Source organism: Elephantulus edwardii, unplaced genomic scaffold, assembly GCF_000299155.1.
Source record: "Elephantulus edwardii isolate Elephantulus edwardi_28Jun2011 unplaced genomic scaffold, EleEdw1.0 scaffold00019, whole genome shotgun sequence".
Taxonomy (NCBI): Eukaryota; Metazoa; Chordata; class Mammalia; order Macroscelidea; family Macroscelididae; genus Elephantulus; species Elephantulus edwardii.
The window spans coordinates 5783437-5792274 of record NW_006399769.1 but is presented as its reverse complement, the minus strand read 5'-3'; the positions used below and the strand labels follow the sequence as shown (position 1 = coordinate 5792274).

Genomic DNA, 8838 nt, shown 5'->3' with positions numbered 1-8838 from the left:
TTCCCTCAACCCCGATGTCAGTCTCATTTTACAACAGTGGCCCTATGCAATATTTGTCCTTTTGTGACTGAGATATTTTACTCAGCATAATGTCCTCTAGGGTCATCCATTTTGCATAATATTTCATGAGTTCCTTGTTTTTCAATGCTGCATAATAAATATCCAATATGTGAATGTACCAGAGCTTCTCTATCCATTCATTTGTTGATGGGCACTTGGGTTGTTTCCAGCTCTTTGCTATTGCAAACAAAACCACAATAAACATGAGTGTGCATATATCTGCTTGGGAGGCAGTTCTGGTTTCTTTAGGGTAAATTCCCAGTAGTGGAATTGCGGGTCAAATGGTATTTCTATTTGCAACTTTTTGAGGAAGCACCATAACAGCCTTCCATTAGTGGTTGAACCGTTTTACACTTCCACCAACAGTGAATAAGGATTCCAGTTTCTCCACAACCTTGCCGACATTTGATGGTTCTGTTAAATTTTGCTATTCTTACTGGGGTGAGATGATATCTCATAATTATTTTTATTTGCATCTCTCTTAGACCTAGGGATTTTGAACATTTCTTCATGTGTTTGTTTGCCATCTGAATGTCTTCTTTGGTGAAGTACCTGTTCATATCCTGTGTCCATTTTTCAATTGAGATATTTACCTTTATCTTGTGGTGGAATTAGAAATCTTTTAATCTGGCAAAAGAAACTATCTAACACCTGTATTAACATTTTCTTTAGTGCTTAAAATTTAATGAAATTTCGGGCGGCGGCAGCGGTGGTGGCTGGGTCGGGCCCCGAGGGGTGGCGGCCAGAGGTGGAGGCAGAGGGCGGGGGGTGAAGATGGCGGCGCCCGTCCTGCTGAGAGTTTCGGTGCCGCCGTGGGAGCGGGCAGCCCGGTAAACAGTGTCCGCCGCTGGGATCCTGCTCTACATCTACGCCTACCACGTGGAGAGCGAGAAGGAGCGGAACACCGAGCACCGGGCCCTCTGCGACCTGGACCCCTGGGTGAAGTGCTCCGCCGCCCTGGCCTCCAGATGGGGCCGAGGATTTGGCCTTTTGGGTTCCATTTTTGGACAGGATGGTGTATTAAACCAGCCAAACAGTGTCTTTGTACTTATATTTTATATACTACAATTATTACTTAGCATGACAGCCTGCGCAGTCACCGCGTTGATCCTCATGACGTCCTCCATCGCGTCTGTCGTGGGCTCGCTGTACCTGGCCTACATTCTGTACTTTGTACTCAAGGAGTTCTGCCTTATCTGCGTCACCACGTATGTGCTGAACTTCATCCTCCTTGTCGTCATCTACAAACGGCTAGTTTACTTGAATGAGGCTTGGAAGAGGCAGCTGCCGCCGAAGCAGGACTAATGGCCAATGGACTCCAGTCACAAGTCCCTCTTCCATTAAGTTTATTTTGCAGCAGGATTTTTCTTTTTTTTTTTTTTTTTTTTTTTTTTTTTTTTTTTTAAAGTCTTCAACAACAGACACTCTCTTTCCAGGAATCTTAAACTGATTTTTTAAAGTCCTGTAAATTAGAAGGGGCTCTAGCTATTTCCTGTGTCAATCTTTAGTTTGTGGATATGGGGGGAAAAAAGAGGATACGCCAAGTCAATCAAAGACAAGCTTTAACTTAACTTTGAAGATTTTTCTGAGATAATACAATGTCACGCCTGCCCCCTGCCCTGGCCCCCCAGTTGTCAAGTGAGCAACCATTGCTGATAATTCTCTAATGTGTATCAATTTGATTTCAGCTATAACAAATGTGATCATGACATGAAAATATTTTAGACTAGATACTGTATTAAATATTGCCATGTTTACAATATTAATATGTTTTTAGCCGGTGGATTTAAAACATGTAGGTTCAACTAGAATCCATTTATGTGATATTTGTAAATAAAAGTAGAAATATTGGATAAAAAAATTTAATGGAATTTCATTTGAAGGGAGTTAATTATAATTTTTAAAATAATATATGTGCTAAATCTAAGAGTAAGACATAGATGATCATTGCAACTCCTCTTATACAACATTTTATCAGAGATTCTAAAAATATCTAATATCATGAAGGAAAAATAAAGAAGAAAGAAAAAATTAATTTACAGAAAACATAATTATGTTCATAGAAAATGCAAAGAAAATAAATATAGCTTTGAAAAGACTGCCTGGGTACAGCATCAGCATAAGAAAATCAATAGCACTACTAGACATCAATAATAACATATTATGAAAAATTCAATAGTGCAATTATTAACAAAGTTTCAGTAAGATTTATGGTAGAATAAATTATATTCTAAGATTCACACTTTAAAGTAGAGGTTCATAAGGAATCCAGAAAAATCTGAACAAGGAAGAAATAAGGTATTTGCTTCATGAGCTATTAAGACAGTTATGAAGTTGAACAATTGACTAAAAGTCCATTTGTCAAAATAACTGATTGATTCATGGACTGGTTTGCCAAAAGATAATTTTCCTAAAAAGCATTTTACTAAAGGATTAATTCCACAATCAAACGATTCACAGAACTTATAAGTTTTCTTGAGCAGCTAAATTATGTTTCTAGTATTTTTTTACTTTAGTTACAAGAATTCTAATCAAGAACATATATAATATGGTAAAACTAATTAAAGATGTATTCAATACTATATACTTCAAAGAATCTATTTTTCATAGATATGACTAATGGTTTAAAAATAGTAAGCCTTTTTAAGTATATACCTATAAGAAATATGCTGTTATTTTTAAGTACAATCAAGAAGGAACCGACCCATGGCTAACCTCCAAATGGGTTTTTAGAGGCAGAGAATTGCATGAGAGGAGATTTCCCATCCTTCTCACATTAAGAAGATGGTGGATTTGAACCGAGTGCCTTTGGTTTTTACAGTGCAATTTCTTACAACTAGGCCACTATATTTGATAAAATATTAAATATATACATAAAATAATCAGGCCATATTTATGCAAGGATATAGTCTTCATAATTTCTAGAAAACTGTATTTTATTTAAATTCTTTGATTTAGAATATGTACATGATTATATAAACTATTAATATAGTTTTAAAATAATATTGTCAGCAACTTAAGAACAATTACTAAAATAAATTCTTCAAATAGAAATAATACAGAAAAGTGGATAGAGAAAAGCAATCAACAACAACACAGAAATAGCCCAACAAAATGAGAGCAATAAACTTAGGCAGTTTATAATCTCACTGAATGTGAATGCACTGGTTTAAATGCACCAAGAGAAAAAGAGTAACAGATTGGATTAAAAAGCAAACCAACAACAAACCAAAATGCATCACTATGCTTTCTACAGAAGACAAAAAAGAAACTAAAGATAGAAAAGTGGAAGAAAGTTTCCCAAGCAAATAGCAATCAAGGAAAAGACAGGATAAAAACCAACATGAAACAAGGAAGGACACAATTTCATCCTTAAGGGGTCAATAGAGCAAGAGGACGTAACTTTAATATCTATACATCAAGTGATTGAGCTGCAAAATACATAAAACAAATAATGACAGACTTGAAGACAGAAATAGATAACATCACAACAGTAGCAGGAGACTTCAATATACCACTGTTGGTGAAAGTCAGGATAACAAGAAGAAACTCAACAAAGAATCAGAAGAACTAAACTACACAATTAATAAACTCTACCTCCTAGATATTAACAGAATACAATATCAACAGAATACAATAAGAGCTCAATGCACATTTTCCCCCAGCATGCCTAAAAGAGGTTCCAGAATAGACCATATATAAAGCACAAAGCCTTGACAAATTTAAAAGGAATAGTAGCAAATAGTCACTAATAACTGGAATGTGAAATGCATGAAGTGTGAGTGTAGGGAAATTGGACATTGTGGGGGAAAAAAAGAAACAGAACACATACATATTGACATAATAGTCATTGACGAGGTGAGATGGATAACATGGACTACAAGGAATAAAAAAAGTGAGGGAAAATGGAGTTGTAATCTTAGCAAAAAAGACCATTTTGAGATCCATCTTGAAGTACAATATTGTGAGAGATAGGACACTATCTATACACATACAAGGAAGACCTGTTACTACTACTATCATTCAAATATATGCACTGACAACTAAAGCCAAAGAGGAAGAAATAGAAGATTTATCTCAACTTTTGCAGGCTGAAATCAATTGAACATACAGCCAAAATTCTTTAATAATAATAATTAGTGACTGGAATGCAAAAGTTAGGAACAAAGAAGAAGGACCAGTACTTGGGAAAATATGGATTTGGTAACAGAAAAGAGGCTGAAGATAGAATGGCATAATTTTGTGCAGCCAGTGATATATTTATTCAAAATACAAATAAATGACAAATATACAGGTGGAATTCACCTGATGGACTACATAGGAATCAGATTGATTACATCTGTGGAAAGAATTGTTGAAGAAGCTCTAGAACAATTGTGAAAGCTAGGCCAGGGTTGATTGTGGAACAGACCATTAGCTACTCATATGGAAGTTCAAATTGATCTTAGAAGAATGAAAAGTAATCCACAAAAACCAAGGTATGGCCTTGAGTTTATTCTTCCTGAATTTTATAAAACCTTCTCAAGAATAGTTTTTAAGAACGTGAACACTAATGAAAGATCATATGAGCTGTGTGATTATTTCAATGATATCATCCATGAAGAAAGCAAAAGGTCATTACAGAGACAGAGGAGGAAGAAAGTATCAAGAGGGATGTCAGAGGACACTCTGAATATTGCACTGGAACACTGGGAAGCCAAAACAAAGAGAAGGAATGAGGAAGTAAAAGTGTTGAACAGAAGATTTCAAAGGGCAGCTTGCAAAGACAAAGGAAAGTATTATAATAAAATGTGCAAATATCTGGAATCAGAAAAGCAATAAATGAAGAATTCACTCAGCATTTCTTAAACTGGAAGAACTGAAGAACAAACTCAAGCTGTGAGTTGCAATACTTAAATATTAAATACTTCAATATATTGGAAGATCTATGAAACATCAAAAGAAGATAGCATACATAGAATTGGCTGACACAGAGCCCTTTCAGGATATGGTCAAGAACTAATAGTAATGAAAGAGGATGTTTAAGCTACTCTGAAGGAAATGGAAAAAATAAGACCCCGTAAATGATGGAATTCCAGTTGACATATTTCAGCAAAAAGATGCAATTCACCAGCTTCTGCCAGGAAATCCGGAGTATAGCTGTCTGGTCAACTGATTGGAATAGATCCATATTTATTACCATTCCCAAAAAAAGATGATCCTAGAGAATAACAATGCTAATAGCACATGAAAGCAAAATCTGAAGATTATAAAAATACAAGCTGAATTTAGAAGAGGCCATGGCACTAAAGATATCATTGCTGATATCACATGAATCATGGCTAAAAGTAGAGAATACTAAAAGGATGTTGATTTGTGTTTCATTGACTGTGCAAATGTATTTGACTTCATGGATCACAACAAATTGTGGCTTTTGCTGAGAGAATGGGAATCCCAGAAAACTTGATTGTGCTCAAGCAAAACATCTATATAGAAAAGGAAGCTGTTGTTCTAACAGAGTAAGGGAACACTAAATGGTTCAAAATCAAGAAAAGAATGCATCAGGAATGTATTATTTCTGCATATCTTTTCAATCTATATGCTGAACAAATCATTTAAGTTGCTGGACTTTATGAAGAAGAATGCTCCAATCAGAATTTGAGGAAGAGTCAACAAATTGTGTTTTTTGGTTTGTTGGGTTTTGCGGGGGGTTGGGGTTGTTGTTGTTGTTCACACTTTACTTTATTCACATTGTGTTTCATACAATCTCCCCATATTTTGTATTTTATATAATTAGTCACCATTGAACTATGCCCACCACTACCCCATCATTTCAGGTCTCTTCTGGATCTTTCCCATTTCCTTTCCTCAACCCTTTGCCCCCACCAAATTGTGAGACCCTTTAACATCCCACCTGAGAAGAGTGTTGATTGTGGAAACAAGTAAGCTGAAACTGTTAACCACCTCATGCTTTTCTCTATCTGATGATGCTGCCAGTTGGCCTAGTGGTGGGAATCTTTGATTTCTTGATGTTGGACTTCAATCTATATTGAAGACTCGAGTCCCTGATCTTCTGCACCAAACATTTCAGGTCCTCTGCAATTGCAGCATCAAGGCTATGCCATTCCAATAATGCAGATTGTTGATGAGTCTTTCTCCAATTCTGACGCTACATTCTTCCTCATAAAACCCACCCTCCCTCCTGAATGACCTGTTCTGTATATAGAAGAAAATATATGGGAAAGTATGCATCTTTATTGTTCTCCTGGAATACTATATAGCACTGAAAAACAAGGAATTCATGAAATACTATACAAAATGGGTGACCCTGGTGGACATTATGCTGAGTGAAATATCTCAGTCACAAAAAACTAAATAGTGTATAATGCCACTCTTATAAACCAGAACAGACATTGGAGTTTGGGGAAAACTAAGAGGGGATAAATAATGTACACTGCATTGAAAGAGATGAGGAATAGAACTGCTTAAAAGGAATATATGAGATTAGGTATTATTTACATGACAACAGTGCAGAATAAGAGCTACATAGTAAAATGGACTAGGGGTGGGTATTGTATAACAATGAAAGAATTTTTTAAAAAGAGAAAAGTGAACTGGGGGTGGGTGAGCAGGGAGGTAAATGTGTAACAATGAATGAATGAATAGGAATATGAGTCCTCTATTAACTTTCACTATATTCACAATTTAGAAAAGTATAAAAGTGGCTGTGACAATAGGTATATTATAGCCAATGACAGATGTATCTTGGCTGAAAGCAAAGAGTTCAAGAGGAATGTAGTTCATTGATTATGCAAAGACATTTGAATGTGTGAATCATAACAAATTGTGGCTAACATCGAGAAGGCTGGAAATCCAAAAACACTTGATTGTGCTAATGTGAAATCTATGCTTGGACCAGGAAGCAGTCATCAAAAGAGAACAAGGAAACAGAGTATGATTTAAAATCAGAAAACAACAGCAGCAGCAGCCACCACATCAACAGCAGCTGATGCATTGCCAGATGCTATGGATGGCTAATAACTAGGTACTTTATGGGGATCATTGCTGTTTGGCTAGACCATGTAGGACCCCTTGAGCTCGAGTAGAAGGGAGCGGGACAGCTGGAGCTCGAGTTAGTCAGGAGATGCAGTCCTCAAAGGGAAAACCAAGGCTTCCTGGTTTTCCATTCAGGTCTTCATGAACGTCTGCCCTGCAAGCATCTCCCCAAACACCCACCTTAGGTTTCCATGCTCTACTTGTATTTTCTCATGCCTAGTCAATTAAATGCCTTTAACCTGGAGCACACCATTGTTTGACATAGGAAGCTGCCAATTTCCAGTCCTTTTCTCTCCTGAACTGAAGCAAATCTTCCCTTGAGTTAGAAGTTCAGAGAGAAACCCAAGCAGGGTAGATGCCCCACCTTCCTCTGTAACAGTGATGTCAGATCAAGAACCTGCTATTGCCTTAGGTGTGAAAAACTCTACTACAGCAATATCACATAAGAAGCAGACTACCTCACTCCCTACACAAGCCCAAAACAAGACGTCACCCCCACAAAGTGACAAAATGTCAATGACTTTCCTGAAGCAAGAAAGTCTCATGCAAATTTCTGGCACAGAATTTAAAGGAACAATGATTGAATATTTTCAATGGGTGAAGAGAGGTGAAGAATTACAGGACACTGCAAGCAGAAACCAGGAGAAGCTTAAAAAAAACCAATCCAAAACAATGCAGAGAAAACAAATGAGGCTTTAGAGGCTCTGGAAGAAACAAGAAACCACAATGCAAAATATGAGGACCAAGTTGTCAATAAGATGGAGGAACACATGAACATGATTGAAGAGATGGAACACAGAACAAGTGAAATAAAAGACAGAATTGTCACCACTGATATTCTAGAACAAAAAGCAGAATCAAAAAGGAAAGAAAAAGGAGAAAACCTAATAATAAAGTGGGACACCTTCAAGAGAAATAACATGCACATAATTTGAATCCCAGAATAGGAAGAAGCAAGTAAAGGCACTGAAAAAATTGTGGAAGAATTAATAGAAGAAAACTTTCCAGGCATAATGAAGAATGAGTGAATATATACTCAAGAAGCTGAGTGAACACCAAATAGAAGAGACCCTAAAACAAAACCAACAAGGCATATCATAGTCAAATTTGCCAGAATCAAAGATAAGAAGAGAATTCTGAAAGCAGAGAGAGAGAAACGAAGAGTAAGGGAGAGCAAATCAGATTAAGTGTCATTTCTTGGCAGAAGCCATGCAAGCAAGAAGACAGTGAAATGACACATAACAAATACTCAAAGAACACAATTGTCAACCAAGAATATTGTACCCAACAAAATTGTCCATCAAATATGAAGGAGAGATCAGGATATTCCCAGAATCTAAGGGAGTTTGTAAAAACAAAATTAGTGTTGCAAGAAACTCTGAGAGACGCCCTCCTTACAGAGGTGCCACAGAAAGCAGGATGGAACAAAGTAATTAGCAACAAGACCAAAAGAACTCAACAAAATGATAGCAATAAAACCTTGCCTCTTATAATCACACTGAATGTGAATGGTTTGAATGCACCACTGAAGAGAAAAAGAGTAGCAGATTGGATTAAAAAAAGTCATCAATATGCTTTCTACAAGAGACACACCTGAAAAATAAAGATAAAGAAAGACTAACAAGAAAAGGATGGGGGAAAAAATATACCAAGCAAATGTCAAACAGAAAAAAGCAGGAGTAGCAATATTAATCTCTGATAAAATAGATTTCAATGCAAAAACCATCACAAAGGATAAGGAAG

The 8838-nt window shown here is 36.5% G+C and overlaps 1 pseudogene; it reads left to right on the top strand.

Annotated features, from left to right (window-relative positions):
- Nucleotides 1-834: 834 nt before the first annotated feature.
- On the top strand, nucleotides 835-1365 carry LOC102850644 (annotated as a pseudogene).
- The last annotated feature ends 7473 nt before the right edge of the window (nucleotides 1366-8838 follow it).